This window comes from Bos grunniens, chromosome 14 (assembly GCF_055505025.1).
Source record: "Bos grunniens cultivar Pamir isolate PY7600 chromosome 14, Bosgru_T2T1.0, whole genome shotgun sequence".
Classification (NCBI taxonomy): domain Eukaryota; kingdom Metazoa; phylum Chordata; class Mammalia; order Artiodactyla; family Bovidae; genus Bos; species Bos grunniens.
Genome location: NC_141178.1, coordinates 29,260,976 through 29,284,121, shown reverse-complemented (window position 1 = coordinate 29,284,121; position 23,146 = coordinate 29,260,976).

Genomic DNA, 23,146 nt, shown 5'->3' with positions numbered 1-23,146 from the left:
GAGAGTCTGTTGGACTGCAAGGAGATCCAACCAGTCCATCCTAAAGGAAATCAGTCCTGAATATTCATTGCAAGGACTGATGCTGAAGCTGAAACTTCAATACTTTGGCCACCTGATGCAAAGAACTGACTCATTTGAAAAGACCCTGATGCTGAGAAAGATTGAAGATGGAAGGAGAAGGGGATGACAGAGAATGAGATGGTTGGATGACATCACCAACTCAATGTACATGAGTTTGAATAAACTCCAGAATTTGGTGATGGACAGGGTGGCCAGGTATGCTGTAGCCCATGGGGTCACAAAGAGTCAGACATGACTGAGCAACAGAACTGAACTGAACTGAACTGTCTGAATAGAGGTAATTCTACATGTTTATTATGAGTATTAAGTATAATAATAGGTATAAATAGCACAATGTCATTTACACAATGGTTAACTAATAATATTGTTTGAATTTATATATTTTTGACTAAAATTTTCATAGAAATTTGAAGACAAGATATTCTAATGTGATTTGTAGTAACTGAAATAGAAAGTTGAAGTAGGCTTTGAAATATTGAAATGATTTAGATAGGTTGTGATTAGGTATTGATACGTTATTACATTTACATTTTCATGTATTTTATGAATGTATTATTGAAATCATATGATAAAACTTATCTTCTCTTCTGAAACTATTGAAGATTTAGCATAAACAGGCTGGTGAACTTAATAGAGTTCCAACTTATAGCTGGCTTGATATATCCCTGCTCTTGAAAGAGAAGGAATAAACATTTATATTTCTGAAATAAGGACTTTAGGAGACATGAAATAGAAAGCTGTTCTTAAACAGGAAGAAATATTACATATTGCTAACAGAAAAATGTTTAATATATTGTGTCTTAATTTCAGGATGCTATAAAAAATTACCATAGTCTGAGTGACTTGTAGACAAGAGAAACGTATTTCTCACAGTTCTGGAAGCTGAGAAGTCCAAGAACAAGGCACAGCAGTTTCCATGGCTGGTGAGACCCATTTCCTGGTTTATAGATGGTCCTCTCTCTGTGTCCTCATATGGTAGAAAGGGCAAGCTAGGTCTGTGTGGTGTTTGTTTGATTTTAATTGGGCTTCCCTGGTGGCTCAGACAATAAAGAATTTGCCTGCAATGTGAGAGACCCAAGTTCGATCCCCGGGTCAGGAAGATGCCCTGGAAAAGGGATTGGAAACCACTCCAGTACTCTTGCCTGAAGAAGCCCATGGACAGAGGAACCTGGCAGGCTACAGTCCATGGGATGGCAAAGAGTTAGACACAACTGAGCGGTTAACACTTTCACTTTATTTTAATAAAAAATCAAATGTTTTTATTAACTTTTTTTTAAATTATATAAGCTATACCCTCTAGACTTCCCAAAGCCCTGCCTCTAAATACCATCATTTTGAGGATTAGGTTTCAACATATGAATTTTAGGGCTCACAAACATTGGTGCCCACAATTTTTTTTTTTTTTTTTAAGAAAAGAACTTGTGTCCACACACAGAGGAAAAGAGAGTTTCACATTTTAGAACAAAGTCAAGAATAAGACCCAGAGTCATGAATAAGTGCAGAAGATGGAAAAGGAACGAAACGGTAAAAATGCTTTCAATTCAAAGATCAGAATCTTTGTGTGTGTGTAGTTTGTGTGTGTACTAAGTCGCTTCAGTCATGTCCCACTCTATGTAACCCTATGGATGGTGGCCAGCCAGGCTCCTCTCTATGGGATTCTTCAGGCAAGAATACTGGTGTCTGTCCCCATGCCCTCCTCCAGAAGATCTTCCTGACCCAGGGATTGAACCTATTTCTTGTTTCCTGTATTGGCAGGAGGTTCTTTACCACTAGCTCCACCTGGGAAGCCCATCAGAATCTTTAGAACCAAAAATAAAGACAGAATAGGCGTGCAAAGTGCACCAGCTTTGCAGTTTTACATATCCAGGTTCAAACAAGACTTTTATGTTAAACAGTGGTGTGTTGTTTATCTTGTAGAAATTAGTTAATCCTTTAAATTTTTCATAACATTCATTACAACCTAACCAGACAAAGACAACAGGAATAAGCCTGTTGACTGACAACAATACGCCTGTTGTCAGATTTATTGACTTGGTGTAGTGAGGGTGGAAATTCCAGAGGAATTTCTTTAAATTTGTGTTGATGCCTTGTGATTCTGGTAGAGCTATAAGTGATGTAGTCCTGCTTTCCCAGTCAAAGCAGGGAGCACCTCACCCTGGCCAAATATTTAGTGTTCTTTTCAGAAATGTGAATGTCCTACATTAGAGAGCATTGCTTTGCTTTGTCTGTGCTACCTGGATATAAAGATCCTGTAAACCTGGAGACTCAGTGGCCAACCTTGGATCACATGGAAAAAGAAGTTTTCAAAATGAAGACAGCACAAAAAAGATGAGTCAAGAAAACATCATCAGCCATGTTTAAAGGGGGCCTGATCTCTTTATTTTGTAGCTATGAGAAACAATCTATTCTTTTTTTTTTTCCTTTTTTAAATTGTAATTTTTCAAGAGACTGAAAATGATATAATGTTTTAATGAGGAAGATACATTTGAAGTGCACTTTTGAGAATAAATAATTTCCCAGAATGGGGTAAAGGACATCGACTGAGATATTTGTCCACTTCTGTTGTAAAGATACAACTCTTATTTTTAATAACTTGGTAGAAGTCATTAAAACCTTCTAGTGCTCTTAAGTGTATGATAATGTGTTTTAATTTTCATTAGTATATTTGACACATCTTTCTTGTCACTGTGGGGACCCACGCTTGAGTAACTCTCTTAAGTTAACTCATATTATCAACCTAAAGGACTCTCTTAAGTTTTTGCATTATCAGAATTGGTCTTAGATCCACAAAGAGAATTATATGTTCATATAATGTTTTGTTCGTATACGTTTTGTTTCTGTTTTTTCTCCAAGTGTCAAGTTTCAGTCCTTACCTATTATAGATTCATATTCAAAGCTGATGGCTAGTGATGACTTTCATTTCTATATGTAGGTATAGTAAACTGATTTCTTAACTGTTAATAGTAATCTGTTTGCCCTAATATAAATTCCATTATGTCTATTATTTCTCCTAAATTACGTGAGAGAGTATGTACAACCAAGAGGTAAAATAAGAGAAAGTGAAAATAATCCTCAGTTTAAAATGAGATAGCCTGAAACAGAAAGAAACTCTAGGTTTTAGCCAAAACTGAAAATCACTTGTGACATTCTGTCCAACTTCCTTAAATCACACATAAAGAATTAGTTATACATAAAATATAGCTTTCTACCTGATATGTGGTCAAGACATTTGTGTTGAGAGTCTCTAAGGCAACTTTCAGTTTTGGAGATTTGCTAGAAATACTTAAATAACTACTTTGGCTAATATTTATTACAATGAATGAATACAAAGTGAAAGAAACAAAGGGAAAATGCATGTGGGTAAAACTTTCAAGACTCTTCTTCAATGGAAACACAGGATATGCTCAATTCTTCCAGCCACAAATTGTGAAAATGTTTAAAGTATTTATTAAGGAAGCATATTTGAGACTTTTTATTGGTGGATGGTCATGTATCAAAATTCCAGATTCTCAAAAGGATAATGTTGTACTGCCTATAACATGTTTTTCCATAAATCATTTTGCACAACTTTCTATTCATCATTTATGGAAACTTGAAGAAACACAAACTGGAATCAAGATTGCTGGGAAAATATCAATAACCTCAGATATGCAGATGACACCACCCTTATGGCAGAAGGTGAAAGGAACTAAAAAGCCTCTTGATGAAAGTGAAAGTGGAGAGTGAAAAAGTTGGCTTAAAGCTCAACATTCAGAAAATGAAGATCATGGCATCTGGTCCCATCGCTTCATGGGAAATAGATGGGGAAACAGTGCAAACAGTGTCAGACTTTATTGTTTTGGGCTCCAAAATCACTGCATATGGTGATTGCAGCCATGAAATTAAAAGATGCTTACTCCTTGGAAGGAAAGTTATGACCAACCTAGATAGCATATTCAAAAGCAGAGACATTACTTTGCCAACAAAGGTTCATCTAGTCAAGGCTATGGTTTTTCCTGTGGTCATGTATGGATGTGAGAGTTGGACTGTAAAGAAGGCTGAGCGCCGAAGAATTGATGCTTTTGAACTGTGGTGTTGGAGAAGACTCTTGAGACTCCCTTGGACTGCAAGGAGATCCAACCAGTCCATTCTGAAGGAGATCAGCCCTGGGTGTTCTTTGGAAGGAATGATGCTAAAGCTGAAACTCCAGGACTTTGGCCACCTCATGCGAAGAGTTGACTCATTGGAAAAGACTCTGATGCTGGGAGGGATTGGGGGCAGGAGGAGAAGGGGATGACAGAGGATGAGATGGCTGGATGGCATCACTGACTCGATGGACGTGACTCTGGGTGAACTCCGAGAGTTGGTGATGGACAGGGAGGCCTGGCATATTGCGATTCATGGGGTCGCAAAGAGTCGGATACGACTGAGCGACTGAACTGAACTGAACTGAACTGATAAGCAGTCATGGTCCTGGATATCTATCAAAGATCCACAATGTTAATAGTCCTTCTAAGGATAGTTTACTCAGGTCTGCTAACAGTTTTTGCCTTGTTAGTTACTCAGTCATGTCCAGCTCTTTGCAAACCCATGGACAGTAGCCTAGATGCCAGGCTCATCTGTCTATGGAATTCTGCAGGCAAGAATGTTGGAGTGGGTTGCCATTTCCTTCTCCAGGGGATCTTCCCAATTCAGGGATTGAACCCAGGTCTCCTATATTGCAGGCAGATTCTTCACCATCTGAATCACCAGGGAAGCCCCTAACTCTTGTGCTTTTCTGATGAAAGATGCAAATGTATCAAAGTGTTAATATAGGAAATTTAAAAGAATGAATAATACAGCCTTGAATACTAATATCCTTAATAATTCATTGTGTAAACACTAAAGAGAATTAATTGTCTTCGTAATGGATAAATAATGGAGCCCTCACAAAAACAGATTTTAAATTTGCATTAATCAGTATACCCCAAACTGGTAATAAGTTAAAATTGGACTTTTACACCAGTGATAATTAACCCTGGCTAGGTGTCCTCTCTAGTTATGAAATCCAAATATCAGTATTTTTTTTTTAACTTCTCAGTTAATTATAATGTGCAGCCAATGTTGAGAACTATGGTTATAAAGCGATTAAACATTTTAATAACTGGGATTCAGGAAGCAACATTGCTGAGGTTTGGGTTCTGGGCTAGTAAAAGCTTTTTTGGAATATTGCTCCCCTATGGGACAATTTGCCTAAGAAATCTCATAAAAAAGCTTGCTGTATGGGTTTAAAGCTTCTTAACGAAGCTTTAATCACTTATTAACATCTTAGACATTTCTGTCTGTTCTTTATAAGTGTTTTTAGAGCAATTAGTAAAGATATTTTCGAAGAAATGAATCCTCACCACAGGAACTAAGTGTCTTAGGGAGAGAGAAAAATTATAATCAATAAATTTTCAATTGGTGGGAAATGTAGGAGTCTAATCCCAATATGAATCCAATTATGTTAGTAATGTTCATTGATTGTTTACTTTGTTCAGGCATTAGGTGAGATATCTGTGATACTAGCATTAATTGACAACAATTCCTATCATTAATGTATTTAGGACTTACTGTGCTTATAAGCTAATTGGGTCATTGTCATCCTGATAGCCCACATTAAGACTCCACCTTCTTCCTTGTAGTCATTTAATATGATTTTTATTTGACTTCCCTTCCAAAAGGCAATTGCTTAACATCTTATTCAGTTTTTCTCTTAATTGGATCAAAGTTCACTTTGTCTCCATTGTCAGTTTTGAGAAATGAAATTCTAAGTGCTTGGGTAATGGATTTGATAAGGTGACCATTAATTCAATTTTGCAAATGATTATTCTGATTTTTAAAATCTTTCTTAATTAATTAAATGGAAATCTGTGAGATCGGGGCTAATAATCATTTTAAATAGCTTCCTAGTCCGTGAAGATCTTTTCTTTTATAATTTGAAAACATTTCTACTTCCATTTTTTTGTTTCTCATTCTTTCCATTTTGGGAATTCACTTTTAAGTTCACTCCTTAATTTCCCACACAAGCCTAAAGGAAATCAAATAAAGAGAAATAATTAATCACACTTTCTTTTCTCTCATCAGTCACTATCATGATCACTCCATTACCTGAAGGAAAGAGGCAAATTTTCAAAACTATATCTTAAAATGTTCACATTTTATACTTTTATTATATAGAAAATAAACATCTAGACACATCAAAAAATGAAACAATATATTATAAATCAAATACTATCTCTTCAAATATGCACTACTTCCCACTTTTCTCATTAACATAGTTTGTACTGTATTATGTTACTTTTTGGAAAATCAGATTTATAATTATTTTTGACAATTATTTTACTTTGTATATTTTTCAATCACCTAGTTGATTAGTTCTTTTTCTGTAATGTAGTGTTCCTTTGCCTCTTCAATTTTTACTTTCTGTATTTCTTATACTTTTCTTTCTCTCAGCAATAACCATAGTATCTTAGCTAGAAATATCAATGTTTTCTTCATCTTTTTATAATCAATATATATACTCTATCATAAGAATAGTCAATATGATTATAGTTCTATTTCATATGAATAATAATATTCAATATGATACCAATCAATATTATGTAAGGAGAATTTTAGGACAAAATTTTTCATATCCATTTTCAAACTCTTGAATTTATAAAGTCAAACACGTACAGAATATCATGGTACTTATAAGTGTTTTATTAAAGAACAACCCAGCTACAGTTTTATAATTTCTTATTGTTTAAATGTTGGGGTCATTTTTTGCCATATTATTTATAATATATCTGTGAGATCCAGTATGGGTACCATATAACCTACTGCCTAAGACTTAAAGAATTCTACTATTAATGGAAGCATTTTATCAGTTTCTTGACCTCTCAGAAGGACAACATGAAGAAATGAAAAAACCAGTGTTCTTGGAGACAAAGAATCTTGATTTATTGCCAACATTTTTTAAAAGCAGAACCATGGTTAAGCATGTAGTTTCTCATTATGAATTTGAGATAATTCTGAAACTCAAACATCAAAAATGCATCCACATTTTTTTCAGTAAAAACATAAGCCATTGTTTTCATATTATAAATCCTGACAAATGTTTTAACCTCATTTTCTAATTTATCTGAGGCCATCATTTCTGCTCCAGCCAGCTGAAACTCTATGTCATCTACCACACATCATTTGTTGAGCTAACATTTGCAAAAAAACTCACACAAATGTATAAAATGATCTTCAAAGTATTTTTGTTGTCACAATGGTTGTTTTGCTTTTATCACTCGTGAAAACTGGCAGGTCTTTTTTCTTTCTCTTAAAAAATCTTGTGTATTGTTTTTAAACTGGTAATTATTGATGGAATTGGAATATATTTCAGTTTTACACAAGAAGAAAAATCTAATGATCATAAAGAGTTAATTTAAAGCCAAAAGTCCTGGCTGTTGTAGAAACGGAAGTGTTCATATTCATTAGAGAGAACATTTTTTATCTCATCTCTTCTACTTTATTTCCTAGTTAAAGATGCCTGTACTACAAAATTTAAACTAAATCACTCCTAGTTAATGTATATAGAGAGCTTTGAAGATGAAAAGTGTTACAGCAGATTACAGTTCTACTTATTGCGTATAATGAGAATTCAGCAACATAGATTAAATCTCACTTTGCAAATGGTATTTGCTAGTGTAGCTAACATGAATGAGGCTTCCTTCTTTTAAGTCTTGCATATTTGTCTATTTAGCAGTAATTAATTTGACTTTCTTTGATATTTTCAAAGGTAAAAATTATTTCTGCATCTTTTAAAGTGCCATTTGGCTCCTGGAAAAGTTATATATAATTTATTAATGTTCTAATTAGATGCAATAAAAGAGTATCTGACCTTTAAAATATCTGACAGCATATACTACTTTTTATCGACATAAATATTTTGCTCTTTTGAACTTGAGCAGTTTGACAAGTACTTATTTCTCTGTAGGATACAGGGAATTCTTAACAGAAATGGCTAGTACCAAAATTTTCCCATTTGCTTCCCAGTTGACCTAAAATAATCCAATCTGAAGCATTTATATATCACAGGTGTGGTGGTGGTGGTTTAGTCATGTCCGACTCTCAGGACCCCATGGACTGTAGCCTGCCAGGCTCCTCTGTCCATGGGATTTCCCAGGCAAGAATACAGGAATGGGTTGTCATTTCCTTCTCCAAGGGATATTTCTGACCCAAGGATTGAACTGATGTCTTGATCATTTGTCTCCTGCATTGTAGGCAGTCTCTTGCATGGCAGGTGGATTCTTCACTGACTGAGCCACCTGAGAAGCCCGTATCAGAGTTAAAGAATTGCTGTCTATCAAAGTCTTTTGCAAACTGGTATTGAGTCGTTTACTTGTATTTCCTTATCTTTTGTTTTGTAAAGATTGACCAAATTCCTTTCCGTTTTATTTACTCATCTCTACTGATTGAATTTCATTTTGGTAGGAATGTCCTTTTGGTACTTTTCTATTTCTCTGTCTTCCCGTGTACTTCCTGTGGCATGAGTCCTGCAGCTCTGCTTTTTCTGATTTTAGTTTTCCTAACCTGACTCTACCTAACTTCTACCCCTCATTCTGATAAAAACAAATTACCCCAACCTATATTTTCCATTATATCCACTACTGACAGTCATCAATAATCATACTGATGACAGTTCGTGCACCCATGCTAAGTTGCTTCAGTTGTGTCTGACTCTTTGTAACCCTATAGACTATTGCCAGGCTCCTCTGTCCATGGCTGCCATGCCCTCCTCCAGGGGATCTCCCCAAACCAGGGCTCCAACCCTCATCTCTTATGTCTGCCTCATTGGCAGACAGGTTCTTTACTACTAGTGCGACCTGGGAAGCCCACTGATGACAGGTAAATATTCCTAATTAGAAATTTCAGTATGTTTGGCTATGTTGGACTGAATATACATTGTTTTCCCTGAAACAGAATTTTGTTTATATGTTGAATATATAAACATTTTTACATGTGTATAGTTAGTTATTAGCATTACATATATACCTGCTGCTGCTAAGTCGCTTCAGTCGTGTCCAACTCTGCAATCCCATGGACTGCAGCCTACCAGGCTTCTCCATCCATGGGATTCTCCAGGCAAGAACACTGGAGTGGGTTGCCATTTCCTTCTCCAATGCATGAAAGTGGAAAGTGAAAGTGAAGTCATTCAGTCGTGTCTGACTCTTAGAGACCCCATGGACTGCAGCCTACCAGGCTCCTCCATCCATGGGATTTTCCCAGCAACAGTACTGGAGTGGGGTGCCATTGCCTTCTCCCACATATATGCATAGATGTACATATATTTCAAATATATGAATGCATGTGCATGTACATGTACATGGGCTTCCCAGATGGTTCAGTAGTAAAGAATCTGCCTGCCAATACAGAAGATGGGGTTCAATTCTTGGGACAGAAAGATTCCCTGGAGAAGGAAATGGCAACCTCCAGTATTCTGGCCTGGAGAACTCCATGGACAGAGGGCCCTGGGCCACTAAACAACAATGCATGTATGTGTATATATGTACTTTATCTCCCATTTCTGTCTACTCATATATGAGGCAGATAAAGCAAGATTAATTGTACTATTCATATTTCCTTTTATTTGCTTTTCTAAATAAAAATAATGATATGGCCTTATGATAGTAAATACATCCATAACTAATTTTAATAGCAGCTGTGGAATGTTTCATTTTGCTATACTACAATTATGCAACTGAATGCTTATTTTCAAATGTGAAAAATTCACCCCCTCCTTTAATTATGATCTCCATCAATTTTTATTGTGTATTTTTCTACCTTACAAGGAAAAAGTATTTTAATTAAGGTATTTAATTAATTTAATTAATGAGGGATTGAACTGACTTCACTTTAGGGCTTCTCAGTCTTCTACAATGGGGTGTTCACATGCTGTTCTTTCTACCTGAAATACTTTTACCCATCTCCACTGGGGATCCCCCATTCATTTTTCAAACCTTCACTTAATTGTTTTGGCTCTTCTGAATCCCTTGAAATTTCATATGAATACGAATCATCTAATTGTCAATTACTGAAGACATTTCTGCTGAAAATTTTATAAGAACTTCATCAAATCTGTAAATCAATTTAGGGATTACTGATATTTTGTCAATATTAAGTCTCTAAATCCATGATCATGGGATACCTTACCATTCATTGGAATTTCTTTAATAGCTTTCAAAAGTGCTTTCCTAGTTTTCAGTATACAATTCTTACACTTCTTTTGTCTTATTTAAACCAAAATATATTTTTCTTTTTGATGCTATTTTAAATGGAATTTTTTGATTAATTTTATTTTTAGAATGCTCACTCCTACTATACATAGAGTTGACATATATGCATGACTATGCACCCTTGCTGAAATCATTTTTTAGTGGAACTATTCAGTTCAGTTCAGTCGCTCAGTCGTGTCCGACTCTTTGCCACCCCATGAATCGCAGCACACCAGGCCTTCCTGTCCATTACCAACTCTCGGAGTTCACTCAGACTCACGTCCATTGAGTCAGTGATGCCATCCAGCCATCTCATCCTCTGTCGTCCCCTTCTCCTCCTGCCCCCAATCCCTCCCAGCATCAGAGTCTTTTCCAATGAGTCAACTCTTTGCATGAGGTGGCCAAGTACTGGAGTTTCAGCTGATCTCCTTCAGAATGGACTGGTTGGATCTCCTTGCAGTCCAAGGGACTCTCAACAGTCTTCTCCAACACCATACTTCAAAAGCATCAATTCTTTGGGACTCAGCTTTCTTCACAGTCCAACTCTCACATCCATATGTGACAACTGGAAAAACCAGAGCCTTGACTAGACGGACGTTTGTTGGCAAAGTAATGTCTCTGCTTTTCAATATGTTATTTAGGTTGGTCATAACTTTCCTTCCAAGGAGTAAGTGTCTTTTAAATTCATGGCTTCAATCACCATCTGCAGTGATTTTAGAGCCCCCCAAAATAAAGTCTGACACTGTTTCCACTGTTTCCCCATCTATTTCTCATGAAGTGATGGGACCAGATGCCATGATCTTCGTTTTCTGAATGTTGAGTTTTAAGCCAACTTTTTCACTCTCCTCTTTCACCTTCATCAAAAGGCTTTTTAGTTACTCTTCACTTTCTGCCATAAGGGTGGTGTCATCTGCATATCTGAGGTTATTGATATTTTCCCAGCAATCTTGATTCCAGCTTGTGCTTCTTCCAGTGAAGAGTTTCGCATGATGTACTCTGCATATTAGTTAAATAAGCAGGGTGACAATATACAACTTTGACGTACTCCTTTTCCTATTTGGAACCAGTCTGTGTTCCATGTCCAGTTCTAACTGTTGCTTCCTGACCTGCATACAGGTTTCTCAAGAGGCAGGTCAGGTGGTCTGGTATTCCCATTTCTTTCAGAATTTTCCATAGTTTATTGTGATCCACACAATCAAAGGCTTTAGCATAGTCAATAAAGCAGAAATAGATGTTTTTCTGGAACTCTCTTGTTTTTTCCATGATCCAGCGGATGTTGGCAATTTGATCTCTGGTTTCTCTGCCTTTTCTAAAACCAGCTTGAACATTGGGAAGTTCACGGTTCATGTATTGCTGAAGCCTGGCTTGGAGAATTTTGAGCATTACTTTACTAGCATGTGAGATGAGTGCAATTGTGCAGTAGTTTGAACATTCTTTGGCATTGCCTTTCTTTAGGATTGGAATGAAAACTGACCTTTTCCAGTCCTGTGGCCACTGCTGAGTTTTCCAAATTTGCTGGCCTATTGAGTGTAGCACTTTCACAGCATCATCTTTCAGTATTAAAAGAGCTCAACTGGAATTCCATCACCTCTACTAGCTTTGTTCGTAGTGGAACTATTAGGACTTTCTATATACAAAATCATTATCTGCAAAAGCAAATAGCTTGACTTTTCACTTCTTTTTTTCCTAATTGAAGGCGGTTTCTTTTTCATAATTAATTTTTCTGGCTATACATTGCACTGAAATGTTGACTAGAACTGGTGAAAGAAGACCATAGAATATAATCAGAGAACATACCTTGTATGATTTCAATCTTTTCAATTTATTAAGACTTTTTTATGACTTAATATATGATCTATCTCGGAAACTCTCCCATGTGAACTCGAATAGAATGTGCTCTATTATTAGGTGGTGTGCTCTATAGATGTCTATTACATCTAGTTGGTACATAGTATTATTATTATCTTTTATTTTTATACTAATTTTTTTGCTTATTTGCACTGTTGAGTTGTAGTGTCGAGTCCTAGAATTTGCAGTGTTGAGTCCTAGAACTGTTATTGATGAATTATTTATCTTCCATTCAGTTCTATCAGATATTTCTTCATGTATTTTGAGATTCTCTTTTGAGGTTCATGCTGCTGCTGCTGCTAAGTCGCTTCAGTCATGTCTGACTCTGTGTGACCCCATAGAGGGCAGCCCACCAGGCTCCCCTGTCCCTGGGATTCTCCAGGCAAGAATACTGGAGTGGGTTGCCATTTCCTTCTCCAATGCATGAAAGTGAAAAATCAAAGTGAAGTCGCTCAGTCATGTCTGACTCTTAGCAACCCCATGGACTGCAGCCTACCAGGCTCCTCCATCCATGGGATTTTCCAGGCAAGAGTACTGGAGTGGGTGCCATTGCCTTCTCCATTTGAGGTTCATACATTGTCATAAATGTTATATCTTCTTGATGGTCTGACATTTTTATTTTTATCATTGTGATTGTGGCCCTTTATCTCTAGTAACTTTTTTTACTTTAAGATCAATTTTGTCTTGATATTGTTGAGCCATTCCAATTCCCTATAGTTGCTCTTTGTATGGTATATATATTTCTATTCTTTTTATTTTCAAGCTATTTGTGTCTTTGAATTTAAATTGCATCTCCTGCTGATAGCTTCCCTGATAGCTCAGTTGGTAAAGAGTCCACCTGCAATACGGGATACTAGGTTCGATTCCTGGGTTGGAAAGATCCCCTGGAAAAGTGTAAGGCTACCCACTGCAGTATTTTGGCCTGGAGAATTCCATGGACAGTATAGTCCATGGGGTCGCAAAGAGTCAGACACGACTGAGGGACTTTAACTTTCCTGTTGAGAGCATATAGTTTTATCTAGATTCTTTTTTTCTTTCATCCAATATAAATATCTCTGCCTTTTCACTGGGCTTTGTAATCCAGTTACATTCAATGATATAATTGATATAGGTTATCTATACCTGCAGTTTCCTCTTTTCTTTCTACTTCAGGTGTATTTTGTTGCACTATTCTCTTTTTGGTATACCTTTTGATTATATAGATTTTTTTAGTATAACATTTAAACTGTTTAAATACCTTTTAAATTGTATTTTTTTTAATTATTAGTGACTTCTCTAGGGCTTATAATATATATCTAAAGTTATAAGAATCTACTTTAGATTTATATTGACTTAGATCCATAACAATATAGAATACATTATATATTGTATATGTAACATATATATATATATGTTATAACATATATACTTATGTTATACGTATGCTATAGCAATATAACATGCATAAATTTTATGTCATTGTTTACTTTTAATCATTTAAAAGTAATACCATATCTAAGAACAGAGATTCAAAATGCATTAAGTAAAAAAGTAATAGAACTGAAAGGTGAACTAGAAAAATCCACAATTATAGTTGTGGATGGCAACGCTTTTCTCTCAGTAATCAATAAAATGAGTTGACAAATAATTGGCAAGAAAGAATACCTGAAAAGACTACAAATCACAAGACCTAATTGGCATTTATAGAACATACCATTAGAAGAAAAATATACCTTCAAGTGCACATATAAGTTTCTTGAAGATGTGCCAATAAAGACCAAACATTGAAAACACTTAAAGTATACCCTGTTACCATAATGGAATTAACATCAAAATCAACATCAGAAATATCTAGAAAAATCCTCAAATATGTGGAAACTAAGCAATATACTTCCAAAAAAAGTGTGGGTCAACAGTAATTTCTACTAGAAATTATTTTGAAGTAGATTAAAATGAGTTCACTCTACTTAGCTTTAGAAAAATAATAAATTACTAGGTTTTAGTAATGCATAATTAGAATTTAAAATATACCAAAACACTGTAGTATGTACAATAGCATCCCCAAATGTTTAATATTTAGGGATATCTAACTAAATATTCAAAATGTGCATGTGTGCTCAATCACTCAGTTGTGTCTGACTGTTTGCTACTCTATGGATTCTATCTCACCAGGTTGCTTTGCCCATGGGATTTTCCAGGCAAGAATACTAGAGTGGGTTGCCAATTCCTCCTCCAGGGGATCATCCCAATGCAGTGATCAAACCCGTGTCTCCTGCATCTCATGAAGATTCTTTACTGCTGAGGCATCAGGGAATCCCCAAATATGCAAAATATTTGAAGTTAAATAAAAATATCAATGAATAATAAATATAGACATATGCCTCATTTTCTGTATCAGTAGAAGAAATTCTCTTTGAATTTATCTGCCAATTCATTGCAACCACAATCTAAATCTCACAAAATTTTTGTAGACAACGTTTATTTGAAAATTGACATTGAAAAGGGAAGTCTATAATAATAGCAAGACAAAAGAAGAAAAAGCTTAGAGGACTAATATTACTTGATTTCATGGTTTAATAAAAAGCCACAATAATCAAGACAATGTGATAGTAGCACAAGCACATAGATTAATGGAGAAATTCAGAAAGAGAAATTTAAATATATGTCAATTGATTAACAGCCAAAATTTCAAGTTATTTAAATTGAGAGTCTTTTCTACTAGCATTTCTGGAACACTAATATATGAAAGAAAAAATCAAAACCAAAATGGGAAAAAAAATTCTTGAATTCATACTTCTCATCATATACAATGAAGATTTCTAATATTTCCCCCATCATTCTAATCAATATGTCAAATGACCAAATATGCAGTCTGTTCCAAGTATTGTTAGTTCATCACGTGCCTAATCTCAGGGATCTCTTAAAGGTTAACTTTAGCCCCAATTTTATGTATATATGTATGTATTATATTTGCTCTTGAGTGCCCCTAAATGTGACAAATTGACTATTTCAGCTTTCTTCTAATTTACTCATAAAATAGTCAATATAGAAATTATAGCATCCTCCTTTGATACATATTACAGTGAACATGTACTGTTAAATTTTTTAATGCCCGGCAGAAAATATTTAGAAATTTTAAGAGAAGTAGTATTATACTATCTAACTTTTCTTTGTTTAAATATACAATTTATATAGGTTATGGTTTTTCTCATATACATCTCATTTCTAATTGATTTTCAAATATTGCTGTATATACATTTTACAATATATAAACATTACTTTGTACCATCATAACACTCAGCCTGCCTACTGACTTTGGAGAAAGAGTTATATTTCACAGATTTTATGTTTCTAAGAGTTAGCAAGTATATGGTTCTGTGATAAGTGCTTCGTTGTTGTCCACATTTTAAATTCTAAATTAGGTTTCTGACTGCCAAAGATCTAATGAACCATTTATAATTTATCTTTTGTGGATTTCAAAGACTCTTATTAGAATTCTGAATAAGCTTGGAGAATGTGAATAGAAGTCACAGGAAAAATAACCAAATTTAGTAAGATATATCATATATTTAAAATGTTATGCAACATATACTTGGATATTGCAAACCTTAATTAATGCATTAAAGTGCCTTCATTATAAAAAGCAATATTTATAAAATAATAAACAATTTACCTCAATACTTACTTTTAAATGTTTAAATATTCCAACACTGGTTAAAAAAAAATCAATACATTCTATTTAGAAGAGTGACAAGAATTGTGTACAAGGTTAACTTAAAGTTCTATAGATGAATCAGAGTAATAAACAGAAATAACATGATTTTAAAGGAATTCTGCCATAATTTCCATAATATATTGTTTAACACTTTCAAGTATTAAAATGAGAGCAATAAGTGGAAATGTAATGTTTATCCAACACTTATCAAGTGTATATTATAAAATATGTGGTGTGTTGAAAAAATGGATGTAAACAAAATCTAATTCCCATACGCGTGTGTGCACATTCAGTCATGTTTGACTCTTTGTGACTCTATGGACTATAGCCCACCAGGCTCCTCTGTCCATGGGATTCTCCAGGCAAGAATACTGGAGTGGGTATTCATTTCCTTCTCCAGGGAATCTTCCCAACTCAGGGATCAAACATGTCTCCTGCATTGCAGGCACATTCTTTACTTCTTGAGCCATTGAGGCTTCCCTAATTTCCAAATATTTTAGTAAAATCAGACAGATCTCCATGCAGGCTACAATAAATTATAAAATCATAAATAGATCATTATAAAAGGACAGAAATATTATTTCTAATTTGTTATATTAAGGAAAGATCCCTCGCTTACTACCTCACATCCATTAGAATAACTAATATTTTTAAAAAGAAAAAAAATCTAGAAAATAACAAGTGTTAGAAGTGATGTGAAGAAATTAGAAGCTTTGGACATTACTGGTAGGAATGTAAAATGGTACAGTCACTGTAGAAGATAGTAGGATGGTTCCTCAAAAAATTAAACATGGAATTATGACAGGATCCAGAAATCTCACTTGTATGGTTATACCCAAAAAGAATTGAAAAAAAGAGACACAAACAGACATTTGTATTCCAAATAACCATTACTCACAGTAACCAAAGATAGGAAGAAAAAAAAAAAACTATGTCCATCAACAAATGAATGAATAAACAAAATATGACATACAGAAACTATGTATTATTATTCAGCATTAAAAAGGAATGAAACTCTGATACATGCTACAAGATGTCTAAACCTTGAAAACATTATGGTAAGTGAAATTAGCTAGATAAAAATGACAAATACTGTAAAATTTCATTTATACAAGGTACCTAGAATACTCAAATTCATAGAAACGGAGAGTAGAATAGTGGTTACTGGAGGATGTGTTTAATGGGTATAGATTTTCAGTTTGGATGATGTAGAAGCTAGTGGTGATAGTGAAACAACAATTTAAATGGACTTAGTAATAAGACATCCAGACAGCCTGGAATGTGAAGTCAAGTGGGCCTTAGAAAGCATCACTACGAATAAAGCTAGTGGAGGTGATGAAATTCAAGTTGAGCTATTTCAAATCCTGAAAGATGATGCTATGAAAGTGCTGCACTCAATATGCCAGCAAATCTGGAAAACTCAGCAGTGGCCACAGGACTGGAAAAAGTCAGTTTTCATCACAATTCGAAAGAAAGGCAATGCCAAAGAATGCTCAAACTACTGCACAATTACACTCATGTCACACGCTGGTAAAGTAATGCTCAAAATTCTCCAAGCCAGGCTTTAGCAATACGTGAACCATGAACTTCCTGATGTTCAAGCTGGTTTTAAAAAAGGCAGGGGAACCAGAGATCAATTGCCAACATCCACTGGGTCATTGAAAAATGAAGATAGTTCCAGAAAAACATCTATTTCTGCTTTATTGACTATGCCAAAGCCTTGACTGTGTGGATCACAATAAACTGTGGAAATTTCTGAAAGAGACGGGAATACCAGACCACCTGACCTGCTTCTTGAGAAATTTGTATGCAGGTCAGGAAGCAACAGTTAGAACTGGACATGGAACAACAGACTGGTTCCAAATAGGAAAAGGAGTATGTCAAGGCTGTATATCGTCACCCTGCTTATTTAACCTATGCAGAGTACATCATGAGAAATGCTGGGCTGGAAGAAGCACAAGCTGGAATCAAGATTGCTGGAGGAAATATCAATAACCTCAGATATGCAGATGACACCAAGCTTATGGTAGAAAGTGAAGAGGAACTAAAAAGCCTCTTGATGAAAGTGAAAGAGGAGAGTGAAAAAGTTGGCTTAAAGCTCAACATTCAGAAAATGAAGATCATGGCATCTGGTCCCATCACTTCATGGGAAATAGATGGGGAAACTGTGTCAAACTTTATTTTTGGGGGCTCCAAAATCACTGTAGATGGTGACTGTAGCCATGAAATTAAAAGACGCTTACTCCTTAGAAGGAAAGTTATGACCAACCTAGATAGCATTTGAAAAGCAGAGACATTACTTTGCCAACAAAGGTCCGTCTAGTCAAGGCTATGGTTTTTCCTGTGGTCATGTATGGATGTGAGAGTTGGACTGTGAAGAAAGCTGAGTGCTGAAGAATTGATGCTTTTGAACTGTGGTGTTGGAGAATACTCGAGAGTCCCTTGGACTGCAGGGAGGTCCAACCAGTTCATCCTAAAGGAGATCAGTCCTGGGTGTTCATTGGAAGGACTGATCCTGAAGCTGAAACTCCAATACTTTGGCCACCTCATGCGATGAGTTGACTCATTGGAAAAGACCCTGTTGCTGGGAGGGACTGGGGGCAGGAGGAGAAGGGGACGACAGAGGATGAGATGGCTGGATGGCATCACTGACTGGGTGGACGTGAGTTTGGGTGAACTCCGGGAGTTGGTGACGGACAAGGAGGCCTGGCGTGCTGAGATTCACGGGGTCGCAAAGAGTCGGACATGACTGAGCGACTGAAGTGAACTGATACAAAGGATGAGGTTGTATACTGAAGTTTAATATGCCAATAAAAATTCACAGACATCTGGTTTCTCATTTCTCTCAAGTGCTAGAATGTACTCAGCTTTATTTTCAAGCCTGAAGCCAAGAGAGATAAATATAGGGACAATCAAAGAAGAACAACATTTTTGCCCTGAAGTTTTCTTCCATGACTCAAACTATGCACATATTTGATGAAGGGAAAAATATGTCCTAACCCAGGAGTATGAAATATAATTTATAAAATTCTTTTAGAATTTTATATCATAAGACAAGTTCTCTTCTCCAGTATGTAAGTGAAAAAATATATAGCATGACTATCCTTAAGAAATAAACTTTTAAAAATATTGATTTATCTAGTATTTACTAAATTGTGTTTTTTTAATTTAAATTTATTTATTTTAATTGGAAGCTAATTACTTTACAATATTGTATTGGTTTTGCCATACATCAACATGAATCCGCCATGGGTGTACACATGTTCCCCATCCTGAACCCCCATCCCACCTCCCTCCCTGTACCATCCCTCTGGGTCATCCCAGTGTACCAGCTCCAAGCATCCTGTATCCTGCATGGAACCTGGACTGGTGATTTGTTTCTTATATGATATTATATATGTTTCAATTCTATTTTTCCAAATCATCCCACCCTCTCCCTCTCCCTCTCCCACAGAGTCCTAAATTGGTTTTTAAAATGAGCAGTAGTAAGTATATTGATATCCTTGCTAAAATTAAGCATACAACCTTTCCCAAGCAACATTTGAAATAATTATTGCATATTTGTCTGTATATTCACACATTTAATTTTTAAAACAAATGCAAATTCCCTTCTACTATTTAGTTAATAAGCAAGTTTACAACATGAACACAAACTACAAAAATATGCCATATTTTAAATTTGAAAAATACTTAAATGACTATATTATCTAAGAAGAGTACTTTGAGAAAATCTTTTGAACAGGTTTTGACTCTTTAATATCTTCAACCATAGCCTCTACAGCAAAATTAAGACACTTTCTGGATAACTCTGGCCATGCTCATGGCTAACTATCCTTCCAAATATGTCTTCATTCAGAACTACTAGACACAATTTCTTAACTCTCATTAAGACATCTTGCTGCCATGTAACTTTTTATTCACTGACTACTATCTGACTTTGTAGATAATGGGCAATTAATGATTAACCCACGTAAAAGTAGTTTCCCTTTATTTAGATGTGTTTATCTTTCCCAAAATGAATATTTTCATTATACAAGTACCTAACATAGACATTATTCAACTTCAAAAAATTAGTGTGTGGAAATTTCACTCGTCTTTTAGAAAACTTGAATAAATCAATTATCCTCATTCAGAATCCTGAGAAAACTGTCTTTTGCATCACTTAATTTCTGCATTAAAGAGAATCAGGCACCCAGGTGATACTTTTATTCACCTTTAACAGAATAATGAGTCTACAAATTTAAAGTTTTTATGTTACTACATTAGTTACTTGAAAAATTTTCAAGTTTTAATAACCTTTATTGATTCTAAACTCCTGAATAGTTCCATGTCAATAAATTATACTCTAAGAACAACTTTAAAATCTTAAATTACAAATACTGAGATCTTTAACATATTTTATATAAGCTAGTTGTTTGGATCTCTAAGTCAAACATGGATTTGCCAGATTGTAGGATTATTCTCAGCAGTTTGACATATTTACCTGGGTAGAAGACAAATAGGCCTCCTGAAAAGGAGTAAGAACATGAAATTGGTTCAGAGTTGTATTGACAATAAGGCTTAAAGAACAAAACAATAAATGGACAGTTAGTAGTTTAACTGGACATATCCTCTCTCCAAACTCTTAAAAATATGCTATGCATTCTAAATTACAAGTTAAAATTTGGCGTTATAAATAATATATTTTTGATGACTGTATTGTTTATTCCATAGAGTAAGTGCTAAATTGACTAATATTAAATTGTGTATTTTATTTCTGAATCTAGGGTACATAAAGATATTATAAACAGATATATGGATAGATGTATAGATACAGCTGTTCAGTTCTAATGCTAAAGATGTCAAATATCTGGCATTGAAATGTCAGTTTCATTCACTAAATTGATATTTTAATTATCCCTTTTATATTTTTTGCATAGAAATTTATATATGTAAGGAGTCTTAGAAATCTGTAAATATAGTCTTTTAATCTTATAAATGATTCAACTCGTATCTAAACAACTTGTCAAAGTACATGCAGCTATCAAGTATAAAAATAAATAATAATTTTGATTATCTATCTTCTTAGTATTTCTTTTGCTTTTACTTAAAAACTGTAACTAGTTAAAAAAACTAGCTTACTTTTAAAAAAGGAACATATGTTGCAACTAATATTTAATAAACCTAAATGATCCTGAGCATTCCACCCAATTTGTGATTTTTCAATGAATTCTTATTATTCACACAACTACATTTGAATGTGAATATTTATGGGTAATAGTGTATGAATCTGACTAAAATGTCTAAATAATGTAAGTTCATTTTATTTTCTAAGCTATAAAGGTATATAACAAACTAATAAAAATCAAACTGCTTTAGTATGATGTCCTTTTTGAAGGCAAATAAAGGAATTTATGTTCTTGTAATAAAAATTAAGAAGTATACATTCTTATAATAAAAACCTATTAATATTTTAGTGTATTCTAATAATGACATTAAGCAAACAATTGAAACTGCTGAATAAAGAAAATGGAGAACTTTTTCTCCTTCTATGTTATGCCTCAAGCCAACATTTTATCTACATAATACACAATTGTATTAGTAGTCACATTATTCCCTATTATTTACTTTTCATCTAACTTTACTATGTTCTAGTAGAAATCAAACTAGCACTCACCACTGGTTTAATGACTGCCCCAGCAGTTCTGGCAGGGAAAAGGAGAACCACAAATTAAAAAATTACTCATAGGCTACATTCTGGATCATAGCTTCCTTTAACCCTAAAAGACTATAAAGGTTATGCATTCAAACCTTTCAGATTTGAATTCAAACCATTCAAACCTTAAAGATCATAGTGGCTAATGACTTTCTATGTAAAGTCTTTACTTTCTATGTGATGGGAGTTTTCTATAGTCCCAGTTCTCCAGCTTTTCATTCAGAACTTTAACATGCCTTATGTGGCAGAATGTATTTTCCAAACTTGGCCAAACCACAGTGTCTCCCATCCAACGCATTCTTCCACTCTGCAATTCTCATCAAAATCTGGACTCAAATCTTTTCTTGTTGAATCTTGGCTGGTTTGATGACTGCTTCTAATAAAAAAGAAAATGGCATGATTTCACAGACTGGGTCAGAAAAGAGTGTACAGCTGCCACTTGACTCTTCTGGAAGTTTGGTTCTAGAACACTCCTTCTCATGATTTTTCCACTCATAATAATGCCATATGGTGAGAAGCCCAAGTCACACAAAGAGGCCACCTGTAGATACTCTGGTTGATAATCACAACTATTCCAAACCATTGTCTCACCCAGCCCAGGCACTAAGTCAGTGAAGAAGTTACCTGGGGAGTAAATCTTCCAGACCAAATCATTCTATCTTCCAGCTATTCAGGTCTTCAAAGATAAGCGTTTGTGGAGAACAGAGACACCTTCACCACTGAGTCTTTCCTGAGTTTCTGTCCAATAGAATATGAAGCACTATAAAATATTTGTGATTTAACACCACTAAATTTGGGGGTGATCATTATGCGGCAATTGGGCTACTGTTGCAAAGAAGACACATGTTGGATGTGAAAGTTAGAAGAAGACACCAAGGTCTCAATCTGAAGGACATGTATGTTAATGAAATGGAAACCAGAAGTGGTATCTTGGGTGATACAAGCAATAATTCCTTGGCATCCTACTTCTAATAAGAAATGATTATTTGAAAATGACTGTATTTTTAAATTACAGTTATTTTTGTTTTTCCTTGAAATACATTTAGGAAATCTGCATCTTGAGTATATAATTCAACAATCCATAAACTTAAGAATTCAGCTATATGAAGCTAATATTGAAAGAGAAACTTTTAGTCATCAAGTTTCATTCACCAAGTATTATTTGGGAACACATAAGAATGGGAATTAAGGACAGTTTTTTCCTTGATCAGGGATCAAATCTGGGCCCTCAGCAGTGAAAGCAAGTTCTAACCATTGGAGCCACCAGGAAATCCCCCGGTTAACCTGTTAATGTAGATTTGTAGACACATAAAAGACTTCCAAAACAGCTGAGCTTATTGGGAAGCATGGTCTTGATAGAGCCTCATATTGAAATAACATTAATGATAAAAGATATAAATTATTATATTTCATTAGGCTTATCTTCAGAGTAGATTATGTATATATGAGTTTCGGAAATATACATATACTTTGAACCCTGCTTAGAACTTCATCTGAATATAATCAAGGTCTACAGTTTTACCAGAGGCTCGGCAGGGGAAAGAGCTGCATCTAAGATCCCTCAGGTTGCTGGCAGACTTCATC